An 18203-nucleotide genomic window follows, 5' to 3' on the forward strand; every position below is an offset into this window, starting at 1 on the left:
CTGACAAAGGGCTAGTTGGTTTAATGCATATTGTATGACAGTCTTCTTGTTGTGCCTATCTGCGGCTCAGTATATAGTGAGTAGCAACCATCATAGTATTGTTACATTCCATCCTGAATTTTCCACTACTCAGTACTGATGCTCTCAAAGTCTAAAATCGAACTGAGGCCGACCAGCTATGGGAGTCTGGTTAAGTCAGTGTTGACAGGGGGCGCTGAACTCTGTCTTCCTGGAGGTGTGGTGCTGCCCGCTCTTTCCAAAGCCGTACGGGTCGGCACAGCACTCGTCGATGGGCTGTATATCCTTCAGGACTCCATATTTTTCATTATTTATATTGTGTAATAACTTTAATATTACTTAATGAACATGAAGCACTTTGTGCACCTTCAGAGTGCCAACAATGCTCAGTGCACAATCGAGTGAGAGATATTAGTTGGAGCAGCTGCACAACAGGTGGTATGTAGCACATTTAACGTCCTAGCTGCATGGTATGTAACTAGCTTCAAATACTGTATCTCTGTGAGCAATGCAGAGTGGAGCGTATTACATACTGAAAATACATAACATGTGACATTGTAATCGAACATTTAGCGTATCGATTGTTAACAGTTTGTGGTTCTATCTGCTACGTGATTCCTATAATTATTAAAAAGTTACCATCATCCCCATTCATATCTGACATCAATTAATACCTAATGGTGACGGCTATACCGCACAACACTAGCAATTTTCTTGCACCCTTACGGATCCAGGACCCATGTAAGATGCCTCTGTGCAGAGACATCTGTAGAAGACACCCAGTAGGATAGACTGTTACAGCCTGTATGTTCTGCCCTGATGTGACAGAGTACAACTTGCTCCACTCCGTGCTCTGTATTCGCACAACAAATGTGGACAGGGGCAAGTTATCTGTAGTTATATAGAGGAAGTAATGTGTGGGACTCTAGCTGTATCAAACATTGAGTTTTGTTTCCATCCAGTTGTAAAGAATAATTAATTTCAGACCATTCAGTGTTCCCTGTTGTAGTGTTCTGCCGTAGCACTCCGAAACAGATAGGGCTTTAGGGTGGATGACTGTCTAGTAATCTTCGTTTTTGTCTTAAGTGAGAGACACGTTTTGTTATTGGTGTTCTTGGTCAGTTGGTATGTCAGTCCCACATTGTTTACTCGAGTTGCAATGCTATTCTTTCAGAAAGGTTGGGTTGTAGCCATTCTCCCTGTTACTTAAATCACATGGTTTTTTTCCTCCCCGCCCCAGGCGCAGTGTGCAAGCAGAGTCACAGATGTTCGTTATGTATTGTGTTTTTTCAGGCAACACGCGTAACCCTACCATTGCCGCATGTGCCAGGTCGTCGGCAAATGCCAGGCAATCAAAAATGAGACCACTGCGATTGTGCCCCAGAGAGATACCATTTTGAAATCCCCATCTAGCTATATTTTCCTCCATTCTCATGTTTCCTTTGCCACTTCATAATTAAAAAGGGCAGGGAAAGGCCCGTCTCCCTGTCTTACTCCTGTCTTCGTTTCAAACTTCTTGAAAGCGCTCCTCTGAATTTCGTTCGTGATCATGTATTGTTTAAAGTCTGCTGGTTAAGATTATGGGTCTTCTAGAGCAATTCTAGTTCCTGCAGGGTCTTCGTGAAAGTAGGTCTGCCAATCGAGTCATATGCTTTCGTAAAACCAACAAAGACGACGGCACACTTCTTACCACGCCTTTTTCACTTGTTTTAACTCTGACTTCAGTTTGAGTATCTATTCAGTACAAAAGCACTCTTTCCTGAAACCTCTCTAGTATTCTCCGAGCTGTGTGTCTCTTTGGGATTCGTCTCTGTTTAATATGGCCTCAGAGCCCACATCTCCCGAGGCTGTTCACGCAAGTTCTCCTTTGGTCGCAGAGACCCTGCGCTCGTCGACTCCTGGAACACAATCAATGCACAGCACTATGAGTGTACTTTGCAGGAACTGCAACGAGCAAGCATGTCAGGAATGCTGTCGGGCGGAATCATCCTGTTGCACAATAGCGCCTTCGCCCACACTGTCAATCGGACGAAGACTGCGCTTCAGCGATTTTGTGGGCAAACACTGCAGCTTTCTCCGTACAGCCTGGATCTTCCACCGTGTGATTTTCTCATTCCTGGCGACCTGAAGATGGACATGCGTGGACGTCGGTTTCAGACGGACGAGTAACTGCAAGAGCGGATGAGGGTTGTGGATCCGTTAGCAGCCAACTGCGTTCTACGAAACAGGAAATGATTGTCTCATCTCCCAGTGGGATAAATGCTTTAACGAGTGTGATGATTACATTTGAATGGAACAATTCAGTGGTCCTGCTGTAGCAGGTGTTCGGCTTCCATTTGACTGCCCCTTATAAAAGGTGGGCAGCGTTAAAGAAGGAGGGAAAAAAAAAACCTACAGTTGGAACAACTGCCCGTACAGCCGGCCGAACCTTGGAGCACATTTAGAGAATCTTCCCGCCTGACGGAGTTTGTTACAAAGGTCAGTCTGATCGTGGTCCTAGCTCGCCACCCAGGTCACCTGATCTGCCAATGTGCGATTACTTTGTTTGGGGAGTCCTCACGTCTAAGGTTGACCACAACAGCCCTCGTAGTCTGCAAAAACTGCAGCAGAATATTTCGGATGAGAGTGCAGCAACACCAGCAGTCCAGCTTTGGTCCACGGTCAGCAACTTGAAAGGGTCCTGTAGCCACCTTTCATTAGTCTGGTAGCCCATTTTCACTAGCATTACTCTTTCCTTTCCTTCTCTTTTCTCATAACTCTCATAGTGGTGTAATTGAATGAATGTGGTTGTATGTCACGTTGCTAGACGGTGGCGTAGTTTGCTGCAGAAAATCTGCGATAGTCATACAGATTCAGCAGCAGTTGTACAGAATAGCCAACTCTGGTAGTGGTCAAGTAGGCAAAGAGGCTTGCGCTACTTGTGAGAAATCCACCTGCCTTAGGTTGGTGGCGGAAATGGCATCTTTGGGTTTTCTGGGCCACGCGGAGCGTGGAAGAGGCTGGAGAAGAAAAAGGGAGGCAGTCTGCCGCCGGTACGGGAAGCGTCCACAGCTGTGCTCCAATCGAAGAAGGGTGAGTTAGACTGACCGCGTGGTGCGTTGTTACTTGGAAAGAGGAGAGCTGTTACCTTTTGGTCTCGCTTTTCAACTATGAAAGATTGATTTGCCTTGTCGCAGCAAGGAATGCAAAACTTCGGCAGATTTTTCTTTTAGTAAATTTCTGTAGCAGACTTGGATCCGCCGAAAGAGCACCACACAAAGGTGTCGATAAGAAGTGAGCACTCGCTTCTGTATGAATGTCTGTTTGCCTTGAGCTATGCCTGTATACGCTTTTATTTTTCTAAATATTAATAGCTTTGCCTTCTCGTAAATTTTCCTTGCTTTAAGTGTCTCTCGTCCGTGGGGAGCCAACCACGTGGCAGAACACTAGAGTTTGTTGGGCTACCGTCATCACTAACTGTCCGGTCTCATGTTTGTTTTAAAGAATGTTAACTGTTCATGATTGTGTGATGTGATATTGTTGCAACTTGGCACGATACCTAGAAATTGCATCTCCACAAACCACGTGGGCACGTGGGCACGCGGGTGTACTGCGAAACGTGTACCGTTTCACGAGTTATTGCGATCAGTTATCAGGCAACAGCAGTTGTGTCATTGATTCACACCAATGATTTTAGGTGTAGATTAAAACAGTGAATGTATCGATGCTTTTCTTTAATGTTTTAGGAATTAATTCTATCAGGAATTGTGTACATGCCTCACATCCATATCTTAGGAATAAATGATTTTATACACAATTTTCTCTTGCATTCCGAGGTTACGTTTTTGCACCTAAGCCACTCACCTCGTAGCTTTCCTGTTAGCAAATCCAACGCGTTTCCTTACGCACAGGTCCAGTGATTAGTTTCCCCTTTTATTTTAAAACAAATGGTTTAGATTAAGTCTTATTTTCAGGTGTGTTGCTGGGAGCTGATCTTCTGCGCAGTGTTCATGCATGTGTTATTTTATTTTGAATGGTTGATTCTCATGAACAGTGCACGCGAAATACTATTAATTACATCGCATCCCCTATGAGCGATATCACGACGTATGCATTTTTATGAGTTTTTGATCTGTGATCAAATTTATTTATTTTCCGACTAGGCCAAACCTTTGATTAGTTGTATGGTCAGAGTCGGTGGCGACCCTAATGTTCTCACGTTAATTTCACAATCAATAAGCCTTTCCATTCCCAATAATAACGTAATAACCCGTAGAAACAGGTTAGTTACAAACTTGCTGACTAGGGCCCAAAAGTGCCAAGAGATGAATGGTTGTCACTTTCAGCATCTGTTGTAGTCAGCTTAGAACTGTATGTCCTTTCCCTGCTATGTTTCTTTGTACCCTGGAACTCCGCTCTCCAGGACAGCTTTGTTTGAGCCACCCTGTAAACACCTGTCAGTTCTAATACATGCATATTCGCATTCCGTAACACGTAGTACAACGAGAGAACTACACCATGCGCCAGAGCAATGTGATTCAGCAAGCAGCCACCTCGAGTTTGAGCCTCTGCCACCACCAGACCATCTTCTGGCACTAAGTCCTCCTTCCTGGTCGAGGCGCCTCTATACTGATGACCCGCCTCCAGGCTCATTTCAGTCGGATCCAGGCTTCTGCCGTGCAGTGCAGTGATCGGATGGTACAGCTACTTGTTCTCCCACACTGGTGCGGGCGTCCTGGTCTCTGCACGAGGGAGATTCCTACCGGCAACTAGATAAATCAGCACCTTTAAACTGGCGCCAAAGTAAATTTTTAGTTTCGATTCGTGATCTAAAATGCACCTTCAGTTTCTTTCTCCTGAACGCGGATGAATCTTCGTGAAGAGCCCTGTACTTCACACACAATTCTTTCTTGTTCGGTGAAATAGCTTTTTAAATATCTATTTGTAGCATACTTTCACACGGAAAACGCTGTACCAAAAATAGCGATGAGGCAAAGTGCTATATCTCACAGCGATAATCATGGTAAGATCCCTCCAATTTACTAAACCTCCTGAAGTGTCTAGGTTTAGCTAGTTAGCCCGTACACGATGGCATAAGAGGCGTACAGTACGATTACATCTTAGCGACTCGTTTGCGTACGATTTCTTCCAATCTGTTTTAACGCAAAGCTCTAGTAGTTGATATCGCTCACAGACGCAGTATCACAGCCATCATATTCTCTGGAATGTGCATTACTACACCCTGCAGTCCTAAGTGATGATCCGGGAAGGTATATTACTCGAAATAATGTTCATGGATGCCCTTACGAGGTATTTAATTACGAAAACGTCGCAATCTGACAATAACGAAACAATATATCAATTGTTTATTCGAAACTAGCAATTTCTTGTGATCATGGTCTTGTGCTTGAACTACTCTACTAACCATTAAAATTGCTACACCACGAAGAGGACGTGCTACAGACGCCAAATTTAACCGACGGGAAGAAGATGCTGTGGTATGCAAATGATTAGCTTTTCACAGCATTCACACATGTTTGGCACTGGTGGCGACACCTACAACGTGCAGACATGAGGAAAGTTTCCAACCGATTTCTCATATACAAACAGCAGTTGACCGGCGTTGCCTGGTGAAACGTTGTTGTGACGCCTCGTGTAAGGGGGAGAAATGCGTGTCATCACGTTTCCGACTTCGATAAAGGTCGGATTGTAGCCTATCTCGATTGCGGTAATCGCATCGCGACATTGCTGCTCACGTTGGTCGAGATCCAATGACTGTTAGCAGAATATGGAATCGGTGGGTTCAGGAGGGTAATACGGAACGCCGTGCTGGATCCCAACGGCCTCGTATCACTAGCAGTCGAGAAGACAGGCATCTTATCCGCATGGCTGTAACGGATCGTGCAGCCACGTCTCGATCCCTGAGTCAACAGATGGGAACGTTTGCAAGACAACAACCATCTGCACGAACAGTTCGACGACGTTTGCAGCAGCATGGACTATCAGCTCGGAGACCATGGCTGCGGTTACCCTTGACGCTGCATCACAGACAGGAACGCCTGCGATGGTGTACTCAACGACGAACCTGGTTGCACGAATGGCAAAACGCCATTTTTTCGACTGATACCAGGTCCTGTTGGCAGCATCATGATGGTCGCATCCGTGTTTGGCATTGCGGTGAACGCACATTGGAAGCGTATATTCGTCATCGCCATACTGGCCTATCACCCGGCGTGATGGTATGGGGTATCATTGGTTACACGTCTCTGTCACCTCTTATTCGCATTGACGGCACTTTGAACAGTGGACGTTCCATTTCAGATGTGTTACGACCCGTGGCTCTACCCTTCATTCAATCCCTACATTTCAGCAGGATAATGCACGACCGCATGTTGTAGGTCCTGTACGGGCCTTTCTGGATACAGAAAATGTTCGACTGCTGCCCTGGCCAGCATATTCTCCAGATCTCTCACCAATTGAAAACCTCTGGTCAATGGTGGCCGAGCAACTGGCTCGTCACAATACGCCAGCCACTACTCTTGATGAACTGTGGTATCGTGTTGAAGCTGCATGTGCAGCTGTACCTGAACACGCCATCCAAGCTCTGTTTGACTAAATGCCCAGGCGTATCAAGGCCGTTATTACGGCGAGAGGTGGTTGTTCTGGGTACTGATTTCTCAGGATCTATGCACCCAAATTGAGTGAAAATGTAATCAAATGTCAGTATAATGTATTTGTCCAATGAATACCCGTTTATCATCTGCATTTCTTCTTGGTGTAGCAATTTTAATGGCCAGTAGTGTACTTCGGTAAGCATCCTATCGGCGACTGGCGACTATGGCACACAGTTTAGATCTTGTGAAAAATCGTAGCTGTTGTACAATTTCATTATCTCAAGAACTGTTCATTTGTTTATTGAATTGGGCGCTTTCTTAGTTGGTAATATAGTTGAAAGGAAGCGTTTATGACCAGTAGGCTTCTCCTAGTATCTGTAGTGGAAAAAGTAGCTTGTATTCGCTAATATTTGTTACACAAAATCACTTTATTCTCGCCAGCATGGCTGTGGTTTCCCTACATATCGTGCGCTGACGTACTTGTCTCTCTCGCAACTAGCCACAGCTCTCGCCCCACTGTCTATTCTGGCAAAGTCAGATGGTCCAGCGTGTACTCCAGCCAGCGTGGTAACTGAAATCTTACTCACTGCTATGCGTTCTGCAGTACTGCCTGAGGTCACTGAATGCTACTGATATCTGCCGACGTGATGTAAAATGAAAATTTGTAAAATAGGAAAATAAAATGTTGCTTGAAAATAAGAGGTATCTCAGAAAGGCTGAAGCATCTTTCCGACAATTTTTTTTTCATTTTTATGTACATCTGATTATGTTGTAACATCACAGCACTCTGGATTCTATGACACGAAAGCGATCACACTGATACCAAACTTATTTTAAAATTTCGGCATAGTGATGAAGAGGAGAAGAAACGTGAGTGATGAAGAGGAGAAGAAATAAAAACTTTGAGGTTCGCCGATGACATTGTAATTCTGTCAGAGACAGCAAATGACTTGGAAGAGCAGTTGAACAGAATGGACAGTGTCTTGAAAGGAGCATATAAGATGAACATCAACAAAACCAAAACGAGGATAATGGAATGTAGTCGAATCAAGTCGGGCGATGCTGAGGGAATTAGATTAGGAAATGAGATACTTAAAGTAGTAAAGGAGCTTTGCTATTTGGGGAGCAAAATAACTGATGATGGTCGAAGTAGAGAGGATGTAAAATGGAGACTGGTAATGGCAAGGAAAGCGTTTCTGAAGAAGGGAAATTTGTTAACATCAAGTATAGACTTAAGCGTCAGGAAGTCGTTTCTGAAAATATTTGTATGGAGTGTAGCCATGTATGGAAGTGAAACATGGACGATAAATAGTTTGGACAAGAGGAGAATAGAAGCTTTCGAAATGTGGTGCTACAGAAGAATGCTGAAGATTAGATGGGTAGATCACGTAAGTAATGAGGAGGTATTGAATAGAACTGGGGAGAAGAGGAGTTTGTGGCACAACTTGACAAGAAGAAGGGACCAGTTGGTAGGACATGTTCTGAGGCATCAAGATATCACCAGTTTAGTATTGGAGGGCAGCGTGGAGGGTAAAAATCGTATATGGAGACCAAGAGATGAATACACTAAGCATATTCAGAAGGATGTAGGTTGCAATAGGTACTGGGATATGAAGAAGCTTGCACAGGATAGAGTAGCATGGAGAGTTGCATCAAACCAGTCTCAGGACTGAAGACCACAACAACAACAGTGATGAAGAAGAGGTGAGTTAAGTAGTCACACAGTTATTTAACACACTGAGGACTATTTTCAGTTGCATAGCACATATTCAACGAATAAAAAGAAAATATTCATGTGACCGCCTTGCACAAGGTCTCAACAACTAGCCTCGAAAGCTGCTATCCTATTTCACTGTATACTCGTGCGTCCCGAATACATGAAAGTAAGATGTTTTTTCTAACTTTCTTTCCTTACGCAGAAGTTCCCGTGGCAGGTGCTGTTCCCACAGCCACGGCTCCAACGCGGTAACACCGGCTCCCGGAGACGTGCGTCACTTTAACGACTCATAACGTGCTCGCTGAGGCGGAGAAAATTATGAGACCATTACCTTAACACGCGGCTCAGAAAGCACCATCGTAAAGATAGGACTTGATCATAAAGCACGCGCAAATGTGTGTTAACTTCCTCCTCCAAGCAACAACCACGTACGTTGCAATGCTAACAGGCACTGTGTACACAAATACTAGTTTAACACCGAAAAAAATTATGTTCCTGAATTCAGCTCGAGGATGAGTAATAGAGAACGCAAAAGCAAAGCACACTTATCTTCACGTTCACGAAGCGGGAGGCGAGCAATATTAAACTGCATTTTTTATTATCTTTCTGTTTGCTTGAAGCTCCAGTACAACAGCTGAAACGTCCCCTTTCAAAAACTATAAAGGACTGTGCTGGTAAACTTCTACGTTATTTGATTTCAAACAGCTGAGCAAAACTGAACGTACTCAAGCAGTTTTCTCTTTACTTATTCTGATAATCACTAAGCTGACTCACAATATTTTTAGCACAACGCAATCTGACTTTCAATAATCCCTACAAAAGAATGGCCCTGACTAACAATAAACTATACCTTTCATGAATCACTTACCTCACAAAAATCTTCGTTACTCGAACTACTGCAATACAGCGAGCGCCAATATTGCCAGCTAAATAAAAGATTCTAACTACTGAAGGCACTAACTACTGAGAAACATAGTTAGTAAATGAAAGATTTTGACAGAGAACAAACAATGTATTTACCTTAATCGGACACACGTCCAAATCTTTAACTTATATTAACTTCTCAAAACTCTGGCATGTCTCTCTCCACATCCACCACTGCTGGCTGCTCACCTCGAACTACACAACTCTACGCACCGTTCACATCCAACTGCTCAACACTACAATAGCGAATATTCCAACAATGCCAACCAGCCACAGACTGCACACAGCACATTCAGTGATTTTCATACAGAGCGCTACGTGGCGTTACCAACATAAAAGCCTAAACAGCCTACTTACATAGCACCCATGCTCCCCACAAAAAATTTTACAAATTGTTTTGGGCAGTGCCCAATACTGATTTGATAAGAAGTGCAACTGTGGGCTGTTTTCCATTCGAAATAAATTAATATTTCTTACATAATGGGGATCCCACTATATTGTCAAACCGAATAAAAACGTTATTTTCGCCATTTGTTAATAGTATGGAATATTGCAATCCGTCTTGCAAACTCGCATTATTACATTAGAAATTTTATATATATGAGTGGATAATTCCATTAGTTTTTGCTTAGTCCGATTACTACTAAACATAAATTTAAAAAAAATTTAAAGTAAGAGAAAGGAAATAGAAGGTTTGAAAAATACTTCATGGTATATGAAAATTCTCCAACGGCTCAGCTGGAACGTTAGGGATTTTTGCAAATTAACAATGTGGTCACTTATCTTGAACAGTTTGATACATAGCGACAATGCCCGCGAAAGCATACGCTTACGTTTCAAAAATAATTGGTTGTTATATAAAAATGTATACAGAGAATAATGCAGAGCTCATAACTAGAAGTCGTGTAAACTATCAATGTGAAATTGGTAGAGAATATAAAAATATAAAAATAATCTTATTAGTTAAATATTTGACTGAAATGCGTGTAAAAATGAAAGAAATGGATCGTAAAATCGGCATTCTGGATTATTAGACAGTTATAAGTAATTTAAATGTTAAGTTTTCATGTAATCAGGTTGGACACAAAGAGTCTGATACTGCCGCGAGTTGTGGCGCGTGCAGTTTTAGTGTAGTATTTAGCGTCGATGCCTGGTGTACTGTGGATCGCACGTCTTAGCCAACCACCAGCAGTTGTTTGTTATTTAGCATTTATCATTTAGGGAAGGTTCTTGTATGTTTGTATAATCTGGAATACTCGATATTACTGTGTAAATAGCCGCGCTCTCAATCAGGGAGGTCAGTTCTGATCCGGCTGTAATGTTGGTGTTTGTAACTATCGTACTTTCGGTGTTGACTGTTCTATTTCACTGACGGCACTGCTTCCGAATTTGGACTTGCTTCTGGTTCGACATTTTTGGTACAGATGCCGGTTACTTCAGAACATCTGCATCACCATGGCTCTATTCAGTCAATGTAAAAGCCGTCGACTACACGGACAGGAAGAATAATACAAGCAGTAGATCGTTCCAAAAGTCTGTATATTCAGAAGACCCACGCCAACAGTAAGTCAGGTGCACATAGGACATCCATTAGTGATTTCCGGAGCCACTGATCAGGACGTGACGAAATGGCTGAAAGGATTCGACCGAGCTGCCAAATACAGCAGGTGTGATGACATGAAACGTTTGGAAAATGTACACTTTTACTTGGACTGCACAGCCCAGCAATCGTTCAAGAACAACGAAGAGAAGCTCAATAGGTGGAACGAATTCCAGGCCGAAGTGCAAGAAAACAGTCGGTGAAAGTCGACAGCAAATCATCCTCGCAGAAGAACAATTGAAGAAAATGGCAGAACGTCAATTCGAAACAACACAGTCCTACATACAGAATCTTTTGGCCCTTCATATAGAACAGAAGCCACCAAAGTCTCACATTTGATAAAAGGAGCCGCAGAAGACGTGTGCCAAACTCTTCTGGTAAAGGACGTTACAAGAACACAAAAAATCATCAGATGGTGCCAATGCATCCAGGAAATGCTAAAGAAACGAGTCTGACGAAAGAGGCGCGATCATCTTCCGAAAGTGGTGAGTATGGCAGTTACGGAAGAGACCTTACTTCTCTCACACGTGCCGGCCGCGGTGGTCTCGCGGTTCTAGGCGCGCAGTCAGGAACCGGGCGACTGCTGCGGTCGCAGGTTCGAATCCTGCCTCGGGCATGGATGTGTGTGCTGTCCTTAGGTTAGTTAGGTTTAAGTAGTTCTAAGTTCTAGGGGACTGATGACCACAGCAGTTGAGTCCCATAGTGCTCAGAGCCATTTGAACCATTTCTCTCACACGCGATGTTGAAAGGGAAGACATACACCATTTTATGGCACCCAGAACTGTCGGACGAGTACACAAGAAATAGCAGCCATCAATGTCGACCCAATAGCAGGAGGTAACAGAAACTATTGAAGAACTGTATCGGTCTTAGGCACCAATATAAACCACCAGTCGGACGTTCGTGCCATCAAAAATGGATTCGGCCAACTCGGACTTACGCCCCCCTCGTCAAACGGCAGCCCAGCATCCGACCGGTGCCGGTGCAACCAACTACTCCACCAACGAAAGCGGTCCGCAGAACACCAGACATTAGGAAGACAGAGAACAACACGCAGGTCTGTTTTCACTGTGGACGCCGCGGACACATTGTGCATTACTACAGGGAAATAAGACGAGTGTTTGATAACTATCACGCTGCAGGACGTCAACCATCACAACAGACCTGTTCAAGCCAGTCAACTGCAGATGATTATAGTCGACTGTGAGCCAAGGCCCATCGCCATACCCCGGACGAGGTCGCCCACCAGTATACCGTAGCCGCTCTCTATCGTCGCACAGGGCTACCAGCCACTCTCCTAGCAGCCAAATTCAGGAAAACTAAGCGAGGCGACCATCTATCGAGGTGGGATCCCACAGATGACAATCCTCCATGAACGACAGTTACCAAGATGACGGGAAATCTCACCACCATCGATGGCCAACCAAAAAGCGCGATAATACTCTCAGGACCTTTTTTTCTGTGATGTCGAATAGTTATCTTCGCACAGAAGCGATTGTGCTGAAGGTCACGAATGACAAATACGTCCATCCGACAGGAACATGTCTTGTAAGGATAACTGTTAATGGCAGAACACAGCCTTTGAATTTGTCGTTTCAACAAAATGCAGTCATGATGTCATTCTCGAATGGGACTTCTTGTAGGCAGCACAAGCGGTCATAGACTCTGGAAGATCAGAGCTCCAGACTGACGAATCTATTCCTCCAAGCAAACATAAAAAAGACTACTCTGGACATTTGTTTTCGATTGAAGAGCTTGGTGTCTTGCCATCGTCAATGAGACCAATATCAGCTGTCCGTCGAGATGCTCAGTTAAACTAAGAAACTTATTGAAATAAATGGTAGTAGCTCCATCAGAAACTGCATTAAGAAGTATCTTTTTTATTTCTTGATGGTGACTAGTTTCGGACATGTCCGTTTTCAAACCAACCTACAAAGAAAATTACAGCTGACATGACGATTTTATACAAACAAGGCACTTATTTGCATTACAGTTATAGAACATGTAACGTATACAAATTTGCCATGGCTGTTTAGCTTCACGAGTTGGCTTACTGCTTACATAACGTACCGCGTGACGATTTCTCATGCGTAATTTTCTTTTTTTTAGATACTATATTTTATTTAAGTGTAATGCATAGTAGTTTGAACACGGAGGGTAGAGTACAGTACGGTAGTGTCAACAACACGTGGCGTCATTGTCTGATGCAGCGCAAGAGTCGATTTAGAAGAGACAGGGGATCCAGTATTACAATCAGAATTTAAAAGAGCTTTGGAGGACTTAAGACCAAATAAGGCAATATGGGCAGATAACATTCCATCACAATTTCTAAAATCGTTTGGGGAAGTAGCAACAAAACGACTATTCACATTGGTGTGTGGAATGTATGAGTCTGGCGACATACCATCTGACTTTCGGAAAAGCATCATCCACACAATTCCGAAGACGGCAAGAGCTGACAAGTGCGAGTATTATAGCACAATCAGCTTAACAGCTCATGCATCCAAGTTGCTTACAATAATAATATACAGAACAATAAAAAGAAAATTGAGGATGAGCTAGATGACGATCAGTTTGGCTTTAGGAAAGGTAAAGGCACGAGAGAGACAATTCTGACGTTGCGGTTTATAATGGAAGCAAAACTAAGGAAAAATCAAGACTTTTCACAGGATTTGTCGACCTGGAAACAGCGTTCGACAATGTAAAATGATTCAAGATATTCGAAATTCTGAAAAAAGTAGGCGTTAGCTATAGGGAGAGACGGGTCGTGTACAAAATGTACAACACCCAAGAGGAAATAATAAGAGTGGACGACCAAGAACGAATTGCTCGTATTAAAAAGGGTGTAAGACAAGGATGTAGCCTTTCGCACCTGCTTTTGAATCTGTACATCGAGGAAGCAATGACGGGAATAAAAGAAAGATTCAGGAGTGGAATTAAAATTCATGGTGAAAGGATTTCAATGATACAATTCCCTGATAACATTGCTATCTTGAGTGAAAGCGAAGAAGAATTACATGGTTTTCTAAACGGAATGAACAGTTTAATGAGTGCAGAGTATGGATTTAGAGTAAATCGAAGAAAGACGAAGGTAATGAGAAGTAGTAGAAATGACGACAGCAAGAAACTTAACATCAAGATTGGAGGTCACGAAGCAGATGAAGTTAAGGAATTCTGATACCTAGGCAGTATAATAACCTATGAGGGACAGAGCAAGGAGGACATCAAAAGCAGACTAGTTCTGGGGAAAAGGGCATTCCTGGCCAAGAGAAGTCTACTAGTATCAAATATCGGCCTTAATTTGAGGAAGAAATTTCTGAGAATGTACGTCTGGAGTGTAGCATTGTATGGTAGTGAAACATGGACTGTGGGAAAACCAGAACAGAAGAGAATCGAAGCATTTGTGATATGGTGCTACAGACGAATGTTGAAAATTAGGTGGACTCATAAGGTAAGGAATTAGGAGGTTCTGCGCAGAATTGGACAGGAAAGGAATACGTGGAAAACACTGAGCAGGAGAAGGGACAGGATGATGGACATCTGTTAAGACATGAGGGAATGACTTCCATGGTACTAGAGGGAACTGTAGAGGGCAAAACTGTAGAGGAAGGGGGAGATTAGAATACATACAGCAAATAATTGAGGACGTAGGTTCCAAGTGCTACTCTCAGATGAAGAGGTTGGCACAGGAGAGGAATTCGTGGCGGGCCGCTTCAAACCAGTCAGAAGACTGATGACAAAGAAAACTGTGGTCTATTTAACTGCTATTCAGTCGGCCATAGTGTCGCTTTCGTCATCACTACAGGGACAGTTTTTGTGCATAGGCTGTCACCTACATTCTCACACTCAGGATATGGTACGTAGCTAGTAAGCCAACTCGTAAAAGTAAATAACTATGATAGATCTGTATATCTTACAGATATATTAGTGTACTATAATGGTATTTCAAATACGTGCTACCTTTGTATAAAATTGTGAAGTCAACAGTATTTTCCTTTGTAGGATGATTTGTAAACGGACCTAGGTTTCCAAAACTAGCCACCATAAATAGACCCTCCAACATATGGACAACCAGTTTCGACGACTTAAATGAACGACGTATCTTTGCTATCCGGATCATTTCCTCGACGACATCTGAAGAACATCTAAGGCGTCTGACAACAGTGGACAAGTGTATCAGACTGTATTTCTGCGCCGCAATCCAAAAAAGTGCCTCTTCGTCATGCAAGAAATAAAACCTTGGGACACATAGTGGATGGCGATGGAGTTTGTCCAGCTACAGATTTTCCAACACCTCAGCGCATTCGTGATGTGAGAAATTTTCTTGGAATGTGCTCGAACTAAAAGCGATCGATTTCTGTACCGAGGATGTCATTTGCAAGAACTTTCATAGGGAGACACCAAATTTTCCTGGAGTGAAGCTCAAGAAAAATCCTTGTCCTTAAGGAGGCTATAACATCTCCTGTTCTAGCATTGTATGACGAGAACGTCGGGGAAGAACTTCAGACCGATTATTGCGGTTGTGTTACAGGGGCAGTTCTAGTACAAATTCAGGAAGGTGCCGAAAATCTATTAGCTTATGCGACTCTAGTACCCCCCAAGTCCGAGATGAACTACCCTACAACTGACAAAGTGTGTCCTTCAGTTTTTTAAGCCACCAACAAGTTCTCGCCGTACTTATTTTGCAAACTATTTGTCTTTGTGATGGACGCTATTCTCTACGCTAGCTCACTAACCTTAAGGATCTGTATGAAGTGGGAACTGAGGCTTCAGGAGTATGACGTAACAGGGGTATACAAAAACAGGGGCAAACACAAAGACGCCGACTACCTTTCAAGGAATCATTTGGCAGAACTCAAAAGCGTGGATGAAATCTCAGTCACTTCTGCATTAAATGACATTGGTGCTTAACAGAGGAAGGATCTAACATTTCTGAAAACTACAGACGCCTTGAAGAACGAGGAACTGACCAGTTAATAAATGGAACATGGTATTAGAGAGCCAACGCGTTGCTCGGCATCCCAGCTCATTTGGGGGTAGTGACCCAGAAATATTTCCACGACGCACTAACATCTGGTTACCTGGAATCAGAAGCAGGTTCCACTCGCCAGTTCTCTACTTTATGTAAAATCTGTAAGGAATGCCAACGACGGAAGCATGTGTCAAAGTTACCTGCTCCTGGTGCTAATCTCACTCGCAGCAGCGCCATTCCACCAAACTGAAATCGACTTTTTTAGTCGTTCCCCGAAGTCGAGAAATGGAAATCAATAACTGATAGCCTGCACTGACTACCTCACCCGCTGTGCTCTTGCCAAGACTGCCAAAGCACCAGAAACTGCAAAAGCCCTTGTACAAGACGTCGTTCTGAAGCACGGAGCACCTCACATGATCATCTCTGATCGTGGAAAAGCTTTCCAGTCGAGACTAGTATCAGAGATAATTTCACACTGTGACACTACCCACAGACCGATTTCCTCACAAAATACTTTAATAAGACATTAGAAGACATGCTCTCAAAGTATGCTGACGTCTAACAGTGAGACTGAGATCCAGTAATTCCCATCACGACATTCACAAATAAAGGAAGCAAGACACTACAAGCTTTAGAGCGTTCTTTCTGCCTCACGGCAGAGAGGCCGACGCGACAGTTGATACACTGCTCCTGCTTCATCCGGACAATACTCAGGATATCTACCTTAAATACCTCGTCACCAGGATCGAACCAGCAAGGTAGCTGGCTCGCATTCGGTCCCTGGAGGCCCAGGAGAAAGACAGGGAGCTTTATAACGCCAAACAATGGCCAGTGAGATATGACCCAGGAGGCTCGGTATGGATTTTTACACCTGCGAGGACAGTGGAAGCACTACTTTGGGCCCTATCGTATCCTTCACAAATGAAAGCGAGGATAATGACCTTTCATCAAGAAGACAAGAGTGCAGAGGCACCGCCCATATCCTCCGTATGAAGCCAGTCCAGAGGCGAATATCAACAACGGGAATTCCAAGGAAAAAAGACCCAATCAACGATCTCGTAGGTTCGACAGGAATGATTACTATCACCGCTCATCATAGCGAAGAGAATGTAACAACACAAACAGAGCGCAATAATCCGCCAGCACCACCAACTGAGGACAATTTAAAAGATCTAGATCTAGGGTACTCTAGTCGACTTCAATGAGAACTTCGTGAGCAGCGGGTTACTTTTGCTTCATGAGAGGGAACAATGAGGCTAACTGTGGCGCCTGCAGGGTAGCTTAGTGGTCATCATTGCTGGCTTACATGCTACGAGTTGCCAGTTCAAACCTAGCCACTAGCAATTATTTGATATTAGTGTTGTCATCGGTGGAAGGTTCTTGAAATATTTTATATTTGTCGTGTCTCTATGTTATGGAATATTCCATATTCGTATAAATACCAGCATTCTAGAACATTCGATGTTTGTATAAATAAATGCACTCTTATTCCTGGAGTCAATTCTGTTCTGGTCATATGTTGATATTTGTAATAATCTTGCTTTCATTGCTAGTTGTTGTATTTCATTCCGGATTTCGACTTGATTCTAGTTACGACATGAGTACATAGCATTCCGCCTTCAGGCCACAAGTGGCCCATCGGGACCATCCGACCGCCGCGTCATCCTCAGTTGAGGATGCGGATAGGAGGGGCATGTGGTCAGCACACCGCTCTCCCGGTCGTTATGATGGTTTTCTTTGACCGGAGCCGCTACTATTCGGTCGAGTAGCTCCTCAATTGGCATCATGAGGCTCAGTGCACCCCGAAAAATGGCAACAGCGCATGGCGGCCTGGATGGTCACCCATCCAAGTGCCGGCCACGCCCGACAGCGCTTAACTTCGGTGATCTCATGGGAACCGGTGTATCCACTGCGGCAAGGCCGTTGCCACATGAGTACATGGCGTATCATAATTAATGGCGTAAACGCATACAGCCGAAATTACGCGATACTAGAAGCGAAAAAGTCCAAGTAACCACAGGTCTGCAGATGAACCTTTTATGAGGTAATAGCGACTTCGATGTTACCAGACATCACTGACTTGATTCTGTCTAAGCCTCATCTCTATTAGGAAAAGGTAAAGTACAACATTTATAAAATTTAATGGAGATTCTTTGGGGTACTTTGAATGGACACAACAGTTGAATGACTTTACTCTTAGTTAAAAGAGGTGTTCAAAGTGTCGTCCTTTTACCCAGATGCAGGCTTGTACATGCCACCATAACGACTTTCGAATCCTTTCAAAAAAGCCTGGATCATTCTGAAATTCTCGACAAACACTGACAAGTCTCTGCTCGAATTCTTCAACAGTGTTAACCAGAGTGGCGTCCTCGACACTCC

The 18203-nt window shown here is 43.6% G+C and overlaps 1 pseudogene; it reads right to left on the reverse strand.

Annotated features, from left to right (window-relative positions):
• Window positions 1–17634: 17634 nt before the first annotated feature.
• LOC124799459 lies at window positions 17635–17752 on the reverse strand (annotated as a pseudogene).
• Between the last annotated feature and the right edge of the window lie 451 nt (window positions 17753–18203).

The sequence above is a fragment of the Schistocerca piceifrons genome, chromosome 5 (genome assembly GCF_021461385.2).
Source record: "Schistocerca piceifrons isolate TAMUIC-IGC-003096 chromosome 5, iqSchPice1.1, whole genome shotgun sequence".
NCBI classification, from domain to species: domain Eukaryota; kingdom Metazoa; phylum Arthropoda; class Insecta; order Orthoptera; family Acrididae; genus Schistocerca; species Schistocerca piceifrons.